Source organism: Schistocerca nitens, chromosome 7 (assembly GCF_023898315.1).
Source record: "Schistocerca nitens isolate TAMUIC-IGC-003100 chromosome 7, iqSchNite1.1, whole genome shotgun sequence".
In the NCBI taxonomy this organism is placed as follows: Eukaryota; Metazoa; Arthropoda; class Insecta; order Orthoptera; family Acrididae; genus Schistocerca; species Schistocerca nitens.
In genome coordinates, this window is record NC_064620.1 from 144890615 (window position 1) to 144900122 (window position 9508).

Sequence of the window (9508 nt, forward strand, 5' to 3'; positions counted from 1 at the left end):
AGAATGCTGAATATTAAATGAGTAGATCAAGGAACTGATGAGGAGGTACTGAACAGAATTGGGTGAAGAGGAATTTGTGGCACAGCCTGACTAAAAGAGGGAATCGACTGGTAGGACACATTCTGAGGTATCAATGGATCACCAATTTAGTGTTCGAGGGAAGCGTGGAGGGTAAAAATCGTGGAGGGAGAATGGGAGATGAATACACTAAGCATATTCAGTGGAATGTGGGCTGCAGCACTTATTTGGAGACGAAGAGGCTTGCACAGGGTACAGTAGCATGGAGAGCAGCATCAAACCAGTCTCTGGAGGGAAGACCACAGCAACAAACAACATAAAGGATTCTGCTTTGCTGAAAGTTTCCTACTATGCTGTTCTGATAGCAGTGTTAGAGCTGAAGGTACGCATAGATAACAGGCAGTCGGCCGACCAGACAAGAGTGTGGTTCTGTCTACGCCTACCTACACACTCTGAGGAGCGGTAATTGTCTGTGGGCAGGGGAGATACGATCGAGAAAACCAGTGTCACAGATACAGACGCAGAAAAGCATTATTGTGCAGGTCAGTAGTGACGCCGTTCTGCTTTGGAATCTTGAGAAGAGCATAGGGCTCATACATACTGATCGCAGTCAGATCAAGTGGTAAACAAATTGCTCGCAGTGTCGCGAAAACGTTACAAGGACACACATATAGTCTGCTCACGAAGCGCAGCGGTATAAAGTGCGGAAGGCTAATGGGTCCCGCGCCGCGGGCTCCGGGATAAGACAAAGGCTTTGGGGGCGGACGTGGGGGCGGCTCGGCGAGGGCCGACCTTGGGCGGCTGCAGGGCCGCTGCAGCTGCACCGTATTGACCAGGGGCCGGCGCCGGAAACTGGGTCGCCGCCGCCGACGCCGCCGCCGACGCCGAGACGCCGCTCCGCCGCCGGCGCCGAACTGCACCGCGACCGCCCCCGGACCGGGATGCAGGTGACCGGGTCGATCCCGGGGCCCCAGCGACGTCTCCGTCCGCCGCGACAGAACGCCGGCGCCAAGTAACTCTCCCTCCGTCGCTTAGCTGTCGCGTCTTTGACGACTTCAAAGACTCCGCACAGCTCCGAGGTAGCTGCTTCGCTGACACTGTGGCCCCGTCTATCTTTACAGCTAACACGGGCTACCGTCTTCACTTCCGCGACATCAAGAAATCAACAGTTTAGTATTTGAGGGAAGTGTGGGAGTAGGCATTGTAGAGGAGGACGTAATCTCCCTCCACCTTCCTGATTACATCTATTGTCCACATTAAACAATGCCCAGTCTAAGTAATTAATAATTAAAGTCTTTTATCAAGAACTGAGAGGAGCAAAGATTACAATAAACATTCAGGTTTACTTAGCTTGTCAATCTGAGATGGCTCCAGTCCATCTTGTCTAGGGGTCTGATTCTTAATGCTGAAAATCTGACGTCATGTCCTCACGGCTGATTTGAGCTAAATAAATTGGAAGATTGTTGCTGCAGAATTCTTTTTGCATGAATACATTTTTCACTGATTTTGTGACATTTTATTATATGATACAGTATTTTGATTTCTCACATTAACAAATTCAAAATTACATTGTTCGCGCAGAAATACAAAAATACGTCCGATCACATCAGAGGCAAGCTTACGACTCCCACTCTCTGCGGAAATAACAATAGAGGTATTCCAAAAGGTTTTCAGTTTTTCGTAACAAACAAATTTCTGCAAGTTTCAGTTATATTATTAATTTGGATTATTATTTCATAAATGAATCCAGAAAAAAATAGCAATCAGTACAGGATTGCGTAATTAATAACAGAAATTTTAAGTGTGGCAATAACTCTTAATTTCAAATGTTTCTAAGAAAATCAATTTAACTGTGCATTCAGAACGAGTACTTATCGATTATAACATCGAAACTAAAATATTGAGGTAATACTGACGTGTCCTAAATTCGAAAAATAATACTGGTTTCGACAACTACTGCTGAGGAAAGATAATGTTGAGGGGGATGTCTCGTTACACAGACCAAAAGAGGAATACAATAAGAAGGTTCAAATGGATGTTGCAGCAGTTACTCGGAGATGAAGAGGCTTGCACGGGACAGAGTAGCACGAAGAGCTGCATCAAACCTGTCTTCGGACTGAAAACCACAACAAGAACAACAACAACCGCCTTCACATTTTCCAGCGACAACCCCTGTCATCTTTTTCACCACTGATAGTGTGTGTCGAAGTACACTCACGAAAAAAAGGACGACAACACCAAGAGGTTGTACGACAGAAACGAAAGTTGGTAGGTGTGTTTGCACATTTGGAAGGTTACGTCTATTAAAATTTCGCGCCAATGCTCTAACAGTAGTGCTATTAGCGCCAATATGAGTTTGCCTTAAATAGACGCTGAAACGGTGGTAGCGTTAGTTACCCTTGAGACTGGACGTGGTGAGTTCATGTTAGTCAAGAATGCCTTTAAGGTGACAAAGACGTCATTATCCACACTTCACTGAGTTTGAACGAGGTGGTGAAATAGAGCTACAAGAGGCTCTGTGTTCCTTCTCCAAAACACTTGACAGGAATGTAGCCACTCTACATGACTTCTGGAAGCGGTGGTCACGAGACTGGACGGTCTCAACAAGACCGGGCTCCGGACGGCCACATAGCACTACCAACAGGGAAGACCATCGTGTTCAGTGTATGCCTCTGGCGCATCGTAATTCATCTGGTGCAGCAATCTGAGCAACAGTTGACCCCTCAGTGACACAAATAACTGTTGCTTCGAGAAGATCTGCGAGCCAGACACATTGTGGTGTGCATTCCACTGCCTCCAAACCACCGCCGTTTGCGCCTTCAGTGGTGTCCAGCGAGAGCTCACTGGAACGCGGGGTAGAGATCTGTTGTGTTTTCCCATCAAAGCTGGTTCTGTATCTGCCACTGTAATGGCCGTACGTTGGTTAGAAGGGGGCCAGGTGAGGCTGGTATCCAACGTGCAACGGCTTAGACACAATGGAGCTACAACGAGAGCTACAGTCAGCTGTGCGGATTCGTGTAACAACAGGGACACGCTCGTGGTTATCACACGCCCCCTGACTCCAAACTTGTACGTCAATCTGATGGTTCCACCTGTTGTGCTGCCCTTCATGAACAGCATTCTAGGGGGAGTTTTCCAACAGGATAACGTTTACCCACATATAGCCGTTGTAACCGAACGTGCCCTACAGAGTGTCGAGATGTTGTCTTGGCCTTCTCGATCACATATCTGTCTCTAGTCGAACACATAAGGGACATCATCACCCGACGACAACTCCAGCGTCATCCATAACCAGCACTGACCCTCCATGTATTGACCGACCATGTTCAACGGGCATGGAACTCCATCCCACAAACTGACATCCGAGACATGTACAACACAATTCATGCTCGTTTGCATGGTTGTATTCAAAATTCTGGGGTTTACACCGGTTATTAATGCAGTAGAATTCCACAATTGCATTGGCTTCTATCGCGAATACATTAACCTGTGATCTTGCAGTATTAACCACTTACATATGACAAATGTATTTCCGAAATTTCATTCCTCTACATTAATTATTTTTTGGTGTTGCGATTTCTTTTTCTGACAGTGCATGCAATGAATATCTTATAAAAATATTTTTATTACTGATGAGTGAGATATATGTACAGTATTTAACAAATACTATCTGAGTATACGAGGAGAATTAAATAAGAACTTGGTTTCTATAGGGACTTATTTAACTCGCTTAGAAAATGGATTTCCAAGACAGCTACTTCAAATACACTTCCGCGTTAATTACAAAAGGGAAACTGAATCAGTAATTAAATGGCTGAAGACGAGAGACTCTCATGGATATAATGGGGTAGCTACCAGACCCCACAGTAATGTGCTGCATATGTTAACCCAGCAATTAGCTACATTTGTAATCTTGGCTTTTGGATAGGTCCGTTTTCTGAAAGATTAGAGTACTCAGTAATGAGACCATTCTATAAAAAAGAGAAAGAGGTAATTTTGACAGTTTGAGATCTATTTCTATGTCATTGGTATTGAAGAGCCTGTATACAATAGGATAATTGATCGTTTCAGTTCTCATTATTTGTTGTCAAATGTACAGTTTAGTTCTGGAAGTGGTTTAATGACTGAAAAGAGTTTATCTCTTTTTTCAATGAGTCACTCGGCGGATTGAAGAAAACGTTGTGAACGCTAGGCGCCTTCTTTGATTTAATTAAGGCGTTGGATTGTGTTGATGGCAGTTTATTACTAGAGTTTTATGTAAGTCTTCAGGCTTTCGTGGCCGTTGTCACTGAAGTTAAAATCCTCTGGGTTATTAGGCCGCGTCATGTTTCTTCTAAAATGATCGACGTTTCGACCCCTCTGCTGGGATCTTCCTCAGGATCTTCTGGTGCCCACTACAGCTAGAACAGCGTTCTAGCTTGTTTCTTCTAAAATGATCGACGTTTCGACCCCTCTGCTGGGATCTTTCTCAGGATCTTCTGTGCCCATTACAGCTAGAACAGTGTTCTAGCTGTATTGGGCACCAGAAGATCCTGAGGAAGATCCCAGCAGAGGGGTCGAAACGTCGATCATTTTAGAAGAAACATGACGCGGCCTAATAACCCGGAAGATTTTAACTTCATTACTAGATTTGTTGGATCTTTATGGAACGTGAGAGTAACTCACAACTGGTTCCTCTGAAAGATACCACGACGTCATTCTTCACAGTAATGAGAACGGCTATGACGTGGAGTTTGACTGAGGCACAAATAAGAGTGTGGTGCCTCTGGGGTCAGTGCTGGAACCATTACTGTTTCTTATATATACACTCTGAGACAAATAAAAAAGAAAAGAAGAAAAGAAAAGGAAAGAAAAAACGACGCTCTACGAAGGAGTTATGCAAATTGATCAGAAATTGATTTTCATACAAGCATCGACGGAAATTGCAGAATTTTAAACATTGGCGGCCATTGGATGAATGTTTGAGGCTGCAGCCCAATTTCACCATGCAGATTGCAAGGACTGCATGCAGGATATATGTCGATACCAGGTAAAGTCTTTGCGAATTTCATTCCATGTACTCAGTTGGACAGTAGGTAAGCCTAGCAGACAGCAACGTGAACAATATACACAGACGTCGTCATTTGAAAGAGGATGTGTAGTTGGCTCCAAAGAAGCCCGCTGGAATAATCGGCGAATCGGTCGACATTTGAATAGGAGTGATGCGACTATTAGACGATGTTGGCTGGAATGTTTCAACCATGGTTGAACATAGAGCCAAAGGGAAGCAGTCGCCTCGACAGACGATAGTACGTGAGGGCCGAGCAATCGAGAGTTACTCAGAGCACAGAATTCACCGTTATAACCGATCAGTCGTGCAGCTGGTTCTTCAGTGACCACAAGGAACATTAGTTAATAGGCGGTTCACAAAAATGGGGCAACGGCCTTGCCGCAGTGGATACACCGGTTCCCGTGAGATCACCGAAGTTAGGCGCTGTCGGGCGTGGCCAGTACTTAGATGGGTGACCATCCAGGCTGCCATGCGCTGTTGCCATTTTTCGGGGTGCACTCAACCTTGTGATGCCAATTGGGTAGCTACTCGGCCGAATATTAGCTGCTGTGGTCACAGAAAACCATCTTAACGACCGGGAGAGCAGTGTGCTCATCACACGCCCCTCCTATCCGCACCCTTAACGGCGGTCAGACGGTCCCGATAGGCCACTTGTAGCCTGAAGACGAAGTGCTTCACACAGAAATGGGGCTGAGCTCATGGCACCCCTTGCACCGACTACTATTGACCTCTGTATACCGACAACCCCGTCTGCTGTGATGTCGGGCAAATTCGGCGTGGAATATCATTGTCTGGAGTAGAACTGTCTTCGCGCTGAGCCCCGATAACCAGCGAAAGCTTGGCCAGAGGTGGGGTACCAACCTGACTGTCGCCCGCCATACAGCACGACAGCCGGTATTGATGGTCTGGATTGCCGCTTCATTTCGTAGCAGGACCGCTTTGGTTGCCATTCGCGGCACTCTTAGAGAGTAGCAGTACATAGACGATGTTCCAGGCATCGTTTTGTTGCCCTTCATGACAGGCCATCTTGGGCTTACATTTCAACACGATAATGCCCACTCGCATAGGCCGGGAATTTCTACAGCTTGTCTTCGTGCTTACCAAACCCCACCTTTGCCAGGAGGTCACCGGGTCTCTGCCAAATTGAGATAATTGGGAGCGTTTTTATTTATTTACTTATTTATTTATTTATTGTTCCGTGGGACCAAATTAAGGAGAAATCTCCATGGTCATGGAACGAGTCAATACATGAAATTATAACACGATATTAGAAACAGATAAAATGAAATATAGAAAAAAAAAACATATTCAGGTGACAAGTCATAAGTTTAAATGAAGACAATCAACAATGTAACACTGGAATTTGCTTAAGTTTTTAGCTCTTCCAGGAGCTCCTCGACAGAATAGAAGGAGTGAGCCATGAGGAAACTCTTCAGTTTAGACTTAAAAGAGTTTGGGCTACTGCTAAGATTTTTGAGTTCTTGTGGTAGCTTATTGAAAATGGATGCAGCAGAATACTGCACTCCTTTCTGCACAAGAGTCAAGGAACTGCATTCTACATGCAGATTTGATTTCTGCCTAGTATTAACTGAGTGAAAGCTGCTAACTCTTGGGAATAGGCTAATATTGCTAACAACAAACGACATTAAAGAAAATATATACTGTGAGGGCAATGTCAGAATTCCCAGATTTTTGAATAGGGGTCGACAAGAGGTTCTCGAACTTACACCACATATAGCTCGAACAGCCCGTTTTTGAGCCAAAAATACCCTTTTTGAATCAGAAGAATTACCCCAAAAAATAATACTATACGACATAAGCGTATGAAAATATGCGAAGTAGACTACTTTTCGTGTTGAAGTGTCACTTATTTCAGATACTGTTCTAATGGTAAATAAAGCAGCATTTAGTTTCTGAACAAGATCCTGAACATGGGCTTTCCACAACAGCTTACTATCTATCCGTACGCCTAGGAACTTGAACTGTTCCGTCTCGCTTATAACATGCCCATTCTGTCTGATTAAAATGTCAGTTCTTGTTGAATTGTGAGTTAGAAACTGTAAAAACTGAGTCTTACTGTGATTTAGCATCAAATTATTTTCCACAAGCCACGAACTTATTTCATGAACTAAATTATTTGTTACTGTTTCAATATTACACACAAGATCCTTCACTATCAAGCTGGTGTCATCAGCAAACAGAAATATTTTTGAATCACCTGTAATACTAGAAGGCATATCATTTATATAAATAAGAAACAGCAGTGGCCCCAGCACCGACCCTTGGGGAACGCCCCACTTAACAGTGCCCCATTGGGACTGAACATCACTACCACTCTCAATATTGCGGAGAATTACCCTCTGCTTTCTGTTCTTAAAGTAAGAGGCGAACCAATTGTAAGCTACTCCCCTTACTCCATAATGGTCCAACTTCTGCAGTAATATTTTGTGGTCAACACAGTCAAAAGCCTTCGTTAAATCAAAGAAAACACCTAGCGTTCGCAACCTTTTATTTAATCCGTCGAAAACCTCACAGAGAAAAGAGAATATAGCATTTTCAGTTGTTAAACCATTTCCAAAACCAAACTGAACATTTGACAGCAAATTATGTGAATTTAAATGCTCCAGTAACCTTGTATATACAACCTTCTCGATAACTTTAGCAAACACCGATGGCATAGAAATAGGTCTAAAATTGTCAACATTATCAATGTCTCCCTTTTTATAAAGTGGCTTCACTACCGAGTATTTTAATCGATCAGGAAACCGACCACTCCTAAAGGAAAAGTTACAGGTATGGCTAAGTACTGGGCTAACATACATAGAACAATACTTCAGTATTCTGCTAGATACCCTGTCATATCCATGAGAGTTCTTGGTCTTTAGTGATTTAATTATTAACTCAATCTCCCTCTTGTCAGTATCATGGAGGAGCATTTCAGGTAACAGTCTCGGAACACTTTTTTCTAAGAGCGCTATATGATTCCCTGTTGGAATTAGGTTTCTATTTAGCTCACCTGCTATATTCAGAAAGTGATTATTAAATACTGTACATATATGCGACTTATCAGTAACACGGACATTCCCACTACGCACTGATTCTATATCCTCGACCTGTCTCTGCAGACCAGCAACTTCCTTTACGACTGACCATATGGTTTTAATTTTATCCTGAGACTTAGCTATTCTATCTGCATACCACATACTTTTTGCCTTCCTACTAACATTTTTAAGCACCTTACAATACTGTTTGTAATGGGCTGCTGCATTTAGATTTTGACTGTTTCTAACGGTTTGATATAATTGCCACTTTGTTCTACAAGATATTCTTATCCCTCTAGTCAGCCACCCAGGCTGCCTGTTTGTGCTAGTACCCTGTTTTAAACGTTGTAACGGAAAGCAACTTTCAAAGAGCATGAGAAAGGTCTTTAGAAAAGCATTGTATTTATCGTTTACTGTCTCAGCGCTATAAACATCTTGCCACTCTTGTTCCTTTATAAGGTTTACAAAGGTCTCTACAGCAACCGGATCAGCTTTCCTGAACAGCTGATGACTATATTTAACACGAGTTGCAGCATAAAAATCTTTTAAAGTTAAAATTTGCGCATCATGATCTGAAAGGCCATTCACCTTTTTTCTAACAGAATGCCCTTCTAGTAATGAGGAATGAACAAAAATGTTGTCTATGGTTGTTCTACTGTTCCCTTGCACTCTCGTTGGAAAGAATACGGTTTGCATAAGATTATATGAATTAAAGAGGTCTACCAGCATCCTCTTCCTTGCACAATCACTTATACAATTAATATTGAAGTCACCACATATAACTAACTTTTTGTATTTCCTATAAAGTGAACCAAGAACCTCCTCTAGCTTTAGCAAAAATGCTGTGAAATCGGAGTCTGGGGATCTATAAATAACAACAGTTACAAGTTTAACTCCGTTAAATTTAACCACACCTGCACAACATTCAAACACCTTTTCAGTGCAGTACTTTGAAACATCAATTGACTCAAATGCGATGCCGTTTTTCACATACATGGACAGGGCCCTCCAACAAGGACGGATTTTTACGATCTAACGCGCCAATTGGACAGATTTTGGCAGAATATCCCTCAGAGGACATCCAACAATTTGTCAATCAATGGCAGCCTGAATAACTACTTGTTGTTTGTCAGTATACGTACGTCATAACTACGGATTTCCGCGGTTTTTTTTTTCTTAGGGTGTTTGTAAGTGATATGCCTTCTATATGAAAGGTGACACTAATATATTTCTGTTTTCTGGTCTCAATAGTGTGGTAGCGAAGAATGTTGATTGCTACACAGGCAGTATATCAAATAGTGCACCCGATAAGTTCATGCATAGCAGAAAATAAACTGATGCTGAATCACATCAAGAGTAAACTTTTAGTTTCCAACACACAATTCAACTGAACTTGAGA

The 9508-nt window shown here is 42.9% G+C and overlaps 1 pseudogene; it reads left to right on the plus strand.

Moving 5' to 3' along the window:
• The first annotated feature begins 5433 nt into the window (after positions 1–5433).
• On the plus strand, positions 5434–5551 carry LOC126195923 (5S ribosomal RNA; annotated as a pseudogene).
• The last annotated feature ends 3957 nt before the right edge of the window (positions 5552–9508 follow it).